This window comes from Rhinolophus ferrumequinum, chromosome 13, assembly GCF_004115265.2.
Source record: "Rhinolophus ferrumequinum isolate MPI-CBG mRhiFer1 chromosome 13, mRhiFer1_v1.p, whole genome shotgun sequence".
In the NCBI taxonomy this organism is placed as follows: domain Eukaryota; kingdom Metazoa; phylum Chordata; class Mammalia; order Chiroptera; family Rhinolophidae; genus Rhinolophus; species Rhinolophus ferrumequinum.
In genome coordinates this window covers 16672454-16679599 of record NC_046296.1, presented here as the reverse complement: position 1 = coordinate 16679599, position 7146 = coordinate 16672454, and the positions used below count along the sequence as shown (strand labels likewise).

Below are 7146 nucleotides of genomic sequence, written 5' to 3'. Positions count from 1 at the left end.
GAAACAGAATGAGACAACATAAGTTTTGCTGTTTTGAGCATTACAAATTTCCATTGACATTGAATTCCTGACACAAAGGAGGATAGAAATAACCTCAAATCTACATTTAAGCCACACCTGATTCACTCTAGTGGAGGGAGCATCAATTTTCCAATATCTCCTCATCATGAGGGTTAGGGTCCTGTTGTCAGTTGAATGATAATGGCTTCTGATTGGTCCTGGGTGGTACTATGCTAATGAGGAATTTTGGGACGCCAACTTTCTTTAAGAAATAATACTTAATAGAGTCCAAAGTGCTTTGTTAAATTTGTGGAATATAATTATGATAAATGTATTTTTCTAAAGGGCAGAAGGGGTGGGAAATGGGAGAAATCTTTCTATCCACAGAATAGGAATAGACTTCCCAGTCCCAACAGAGGCAAATGGCAGATGCTTAAAACTACCGTTTCAGGAACCATTTCTAAAGCATGTTACCAGAGGTGTTTCTCAACAAAGTAAAGCTTCAGAAACCCTGATGATGATCTGTGTAGTACTCTCTTCTGAGTGTGAAGTTGGCCAGCAGTGCCACCTGGTGGGCTTACTGCTTTCTTCCTTAAGAGGGAGGGAACACAGCTGAGAGGCTCCGTTCTGATGTAATCGCTCGCATTTTGTTCTCCGTTCTTGTGGTTTTTTCCCTTTCCATTCAAGGGAAGGGGTAACATCTAATTATATTCTTTTATTTCAATTTTTTATGGCAATATTAAGGGTGTATTTTAAAAATCTATTGTATAGTATCTTAAGATAGAACAAACCACAGTATATTCAGCCATTGATGCGCCATACCATATTTAGCCAACAGGTTTCTTTCAATTCTTTGCTGTAAAAGCAGTGCTGCAATGAACACTCTTGTGTGTCTTGTGCATATGTGTGAGTTTTCCTTGGGAGTAGATAAGATGTGGAATTACTGAGTCAAAGAGTATGTTTAAGTTCTACCATATTTCCCCCCAAAAAAGACCTAATCGGAAAAGAAACCCTCGCATGATTTTTCAGGACGCTTGTACTATAAGCCCCGCTCCCAAAATAAGCCCCAGTTAAGATCGTCAGCCAGACGGATGCATTTAGTACGTCCATTGCAACACATGACGGACATATTGAATTATAAAATAATAATATTAATATACAAGTAAATATAAATAAATAATATTATTGACATTAATACTTAAAATAAATAATGATGTAAATTATAATCAAGTATTTGTAAATACCCAAGCAGACAACTTTGGATGAGAGGTAAACGCCTATGCAAACAGATGAACTCAAGACTTATTGCCGAGCGACCAATCGGAGTACAGACACAACGCATGAGTAATGTGGGCACTGGATAACGGTCGTGGTTGTGTCTAATATGAATCTTTATAATTCAATACGTCGTGTGTTGCAATGGACATACTTAATGCACTCATGTGAAATAAAGAAACATTTTCTAAATTTTGGTGGCCTGCAATTTTTCGTCGCTTTTGTGTGGACCACCATTCTTAATTGTCATCATTTTTGTTGCCACTCCTGTCTCGTAAGTCTTCAATTAACACGATTTAATGGTAGGTTTAAAGGGAATAATATTTTAACCCCCAGACGATTGCAAAAAGAAAGAGCTATTCCGTCGAGTACAAGAAAGGAATCGTGGAGGACTCCCGGGGCAAGAATCTTACAGCTTTCTGCAAAGAAAAGAAGTTGGATCTCCAAATGGTCCGACAATGACAAGCAGAGTACGATAACCTCAGTCAACAGGTGGACGAAGGAAATGCTACGAAGCATAAGTGTGGATCAGGTCGGCAACCATTATTTCCTGAGCTGGAAGACATCATCTGTGAATGGATTGCTGACAGGAGAGCAAAGGCTTTGGTTGTGCGCAGGGCTGATATTCAAGCATTTGTCCTTGCCATGGCACCACAGTTAGAAATATCCCCAGAAGAATTCAAAGCATCACAACACTGGCTGGATGTCTTCCTTCAGCGATATGAGCTGTCTCTAGAAGATCAACAACACTGTTCATGCTGGCAGATACTGAAGTTATTAAATGTGCACTTGCATTCAAGTCCCTTGTTGATGGCGTCGACTTTTCTAAATACCAACTCTCCGACATGATTGCTATGGATGAAACTGCAGTGTTTATGAACCAAGGATCTCAAACGACAATTGATCAGAGGGGTGCCTCGTCAATCTACATTCCCTCCACTGGTTACGAAAGTGCACGTGTTACCTGTATTTTGGCAATTCGTCTGGATGGAAAGAAAGCCCCACCTCTAATCATCACTAAGGGCAAGAAAGATAAGGTTGAACGTGTTTCAGGCATTTATGTTCTTGAAACCGAAAAAGCCTGTTGCACACAAGCAGTTATAAGGAAATGGGTCGATTTAATGCTGCCGCTTGTTTTGTGAGGTGGCCAAAGAGGTCTGCTAGTCTGGGATTCAGCCAGCCTTAAGTTTTTTTCCAGAGGAAATTGTTCTAAATGTAGCTGTGGACTTTGTGTCGGTAGGAGGAGGTGAGTGAGTTCAGTTGTCATCTTGAACCAGACCCATCAAAAGGTACATACCTTTTATGTTTTTTTCTATGACTTTATAATTTTTATATTAATTTCTTTAACGATCAGAAACATACTTCTATAATCTAGCTCAACCTTTTTCCATATGTACGGACACAACTTGTTAAATAGTTCACCTTTCTAAACTGATTTGAACAGCCACCTTTTTCATCTAGTAAATATCAATATATACAAGGGTTTCAAGGTCAGTAGAGAGATTCTGGCTAGAGATGCAAGCTTGGGAGAAATTGGCATTTTCATGGCATTTGGAGTTTGCAAGTGAAATCGATCGCCGGAGGGTAATGTGAAGAGTAAAAAGGAAAATAAAGGAGACTGAAGATAAAATTGAAGGAGGACAGAGCCTGAGGCAGAGATGCAATGTCTATTGCATCTAAGCCCCTTGGAATAGTCACATTCCTATCTCGGGAGTGTATAGGAACCCCATCAAGAGCACAGGATCCTGCTGCCAGATTAGTCTCCCCCAATGGTTAGATCCCCCCCGATGGTTCCTGAGGTTCTGCTTTGCCTCTTGACATCCCGGGGTCTCTGATAAGCATTAACTCCTTAGTAGCACCACTTGTGGGAGGAGAGATTGGTTCCTACAACTAGAGGGCACTACTGACACATCCCATGTGCATGTATGCTCTGGGGGCTAAAAATCCTAGGATGCTGGAACCATTTTGCACAAATATACACCTTTCTTTCCCAAAATGCCAATAGCATCTTCTTTGAGAAACCCCAGAAGAGCGATGGGTAAGGAAGCTATTGCAAATCTGCAGAAGAAATTACGAAGACCTGAGCCAGAGCAGTGACAAAGAGTCCAGAAGAGGGGGTGGGAATAAGGAGTATTTATGAAGTAACGTCAACAGGAATTGGTTGTGACTGGATGATCCTCACGAAGAGGGAGGAGTAAATGAAGATTCCCAAGATTGTAGTTTGGGCAGGTACGTGGATGAGGATTTCATCTGTCAAGATAGAAATACAGGAGCAGATCTGGGTAGGGAGGGAATGATTAATTCAACTTGACACACGGTGAGTTTGAGGTCCCTGTAGGAGATTGTGTGTGGGTGCTCTGCAAGTCTAGAGTCTCTGGACATGTAAGAAACAAGTATAGAGAAAAATCCCATACAAGAGACTGAGGGGAACAGCCAGGTTTGGGAACCACTCATCGCCTACATGTCCACATGGATAACTAGCATCTGTGGGAAACATCCCAGCAACACACACAGACACTGGTCATCGTCCTAGGCCAGCCATGCGTCCACAGTGAAGCCTGCCTGTGGTTTTGGGGATCCATGACACAGCTAGTCTGGGGCTGAGCCTGACCTCTCAGTGTGAGTGCTCCCAGGCCCCTGGCTGCACCAGACCCAGCCAGGCCTTCCTGCTGTGACATGAACCAAACCTTGGCTAGTGTAAATTCAACTACACTGGAACTTTCATAGCTTCTGTCTCTTCTGGAAGAAACAAGCAAGGGGAGGGAAGATAGTAAAACAAAATAACCATCATGTTCTATCCCATGTGCACGGGTGCCTGGGAGAGGCATTTAAGCCATAAACCCCTCTCACTTATCTTCAACTCGAAGATAAATTTGATGTAGATTATAATTCTTGTCAATGTCATATAAAGTCCTCAACAAACACACAGCTTCAAGCTCCTATTACAGATTGCTGCATCTAACTTCTCCTGCAACAAAACCCTGGAGCTTTCACTAATCCCATCATTGTTGCTGTGTGGACCTCACATTCTTGTCCTTCATCCATTCAGGGAAGTGTCAGCAATGCTGAGTCCAAGGAGGAAGGATTCTCAGAACATCCTCTCAGCTGAAAGGGACTGGCCAGTAACCAGCCGTCAGGCCATGATTTGCAGATTAGAAATGTGCCCATCTCTGAGTTCCTAGGAAATACTACTCAATATTATTCAAGACGACAATCTCTTTGTTCATTTCTTTCATTTCTGCTCATTTGTTCTTCTAATTGAGGATTTCCTTTCTGCTGGCTTTGGAACACTCTAGCTTTCCCCTCTATCTGTCCCTTGTTCAAACATTAGCCTCCCACCTTAAGTGAAGGAGTTTATATTGAATCCTAAGACTCATCTTCTCTTTCCCACTGCAGTAGCTATTCTGTCCTCAACTTCAAGTCACGGTGGAGATTCTGGATTTGAGATATCTTTGCTGAACCGTTCAAAGAGGGCTTTTCAAAGGGATGGCACTTATGCTGAAGGGGTAAGATTAGACCACTTCAGGCACTCAAAGGCTACATTTATTTCAAAATATCTTTGCTCAGTTTTTCAAAAATGCAGCTCTCTCCCCACCTGCATCAAATTCTCCTGGGGAACCTGTTAAAACTGCAAATTCTTGTGCTTCACCCCAGACCGTTCAGCCTCAGATCTCTGAGGGTGAGGCTTAGAAATCTCCAGGTTAAACAAACATCCAAGTTGATTCTTAAATACACAAGATTTGAGAACCACTGAGAATTTGGTAATAAATAAACATCAGGTCTTATTTACTTAACCTCAAAATATCTGAATAGCGCACTGCAAGGTGGTGTTTTTTTCTTTCTAAATAGCAAATGCATTTCTTTGAATATAACCCAGCCAGATGCCCAAGACGTGCAATAGAGCAGAACAGAGCTACTCTGGGGGAGGTGGGAAGGGGTCAGGATTGGTGTTTCACCACTGACTCCCGCCTTTAGCAAACTTTCTCTTCCCTGCCCTGAAAAGCACAGATTTGGGGATTTGATATACCTGGTTTGAATCAGACACTCATTTAGCTAAGTGAAAGTGACTTTGAAGGTTATTAAACTCAGTGTTCTTTCCAGCAACCGGGAGCAGTAACACATAACACACAGAGTTTTTGTGAGCGTTTTCTTTTTCTTTTTTTGTATTCTACCCCATGTGCTAAAGGACACTTATTACATATAACCTGTGTCTGAATGAATGAAAGTGAGTGAGGCTCGTTCGCATCTCCCTGGCTTGGGTTCAAAGGATGTCTATAGATTTTCATTTGTGAACTAATGAACACTGGCTACATCAGCTTTAGTTTGACCACGATCCACCTGACAAAGAACATGTAAGCAAAGTTCAACAAAGAAACAGTGCAGTTTAGGAAAGATCTTCACAGTTTTTCATTGCAGTACGCTTGGTGTGGTCCCTTCTTTTCCATCTCCCGGAGGAATAACTACATAAGTTCTGCTTTCTGCTCACCTGCCTCCTCATGTCAAATTTGGCATCTCTATTGCAAGATAATTGCTGCCTAGACTATTCAATTAGCTTTCAATTAAGTATTGCTCATTATAACTGCAAGACAATAAAATATATGTCATTTGATTAGCCAAAAAATTCAAAAATAAATTACATCCATTTGTATGCCAACATGCACTTTACCTAATGAGACATTTGTCGTCTTGTTATAAAATGATTGTATGTTTTCCACTAGGTTTTCTTTCTGCTACCTTGCTAGCATCCAGCTTATTGGGAACATTTTATTAACCCTTGCTTTATTTACATTGCCTAGAGCTGACTGTCCAGTATAAGTAACATAAGCTGCATGTGATTTTGTCATAGCCATTGGCAATCAGCAAGATTTTACAATAGCCATGGCTAGTGGCTATAATATTGAATAGTCAGTGCCTAGATCTCTGAAGTCATGCAGATGTGCTCTGTCTCTCTAATCCTTTCAGATGCTAGAGACCAGATAGTTCGATATGATCACATGATCATCTCTATTCCTGTTATATAGGATTGACTGACTGACAGGACAACTGTGGAGTGAACAAAAATTATATTTAAAAGGGATTAAGATTCAAACTCAGGAACTAAAGCAGTAGAAGGAATCACAACATGGTGAATTTCTTAAATAAAAAATTTATTAACTTTAAATAATTGTGCGTATGTTACACATAATAAAAAAAAAATCTCTTTACAAAAGAAAAAGATTGTGATCTTATTTCCTCTAGAGATATTTTAAATGCCTGTAGGCAAAATTTAAATATTATAGGCAACAATTAATATTCATTTCCTATTGCTACATTAACTATCTAGAACAGAAAAGTTATATATATATACACACAATAAAACTTCTTCATAATAGTGTTTGGATATCAGCTTAATCCCCGATTATTTACTATGTCACTTTATATATCAAAATTTATTATCTATTACAGAACAGATGTCTCTTAATTTAACAATGCATTTTTTTCTGATTGTAACGGTATTATATACTTACCTAAGAAACTTTTGAAAATATGAAAGGGAAACCTGTTGATACATGGATATATTTTCTTCCAATTCTTTTTTTCTGTAAATTTTTCTGTTTCTTATTCTGTTTTAAAATGTAAAATTATAGCATATATTGTACATTTAATTCTGCTTTCTTCCATTTAATATTATATTGTGACCACGTACATGTCACTAACTACCCTGAAAATAAAAGCTACATAATGTTCCATGATACAGATCAACTATAATTTTTTGACACTAGGTTTTTCCATCAGTTGTTCACTATTATAAGTAAAAGTAAGGCAAATATATTTATTCATAAATCTTGACCATATCTCTGATTATTTCCTTACAATTGATTTCCAGAAATG

General features: G+C 39.4%; 1 pseudogene; it reads left to right on the top strand.

Moving 5' to 3' along the window:
- The first annotated feature begins 435 nt into the window (after nt 1-435).
- On the top strand, nt 436-621 carry LOC117033480 (uncharacterized; annotated as a pseudogene).
- Nucleotides 622-7146: the final 6525 nt, after the last annotated feature.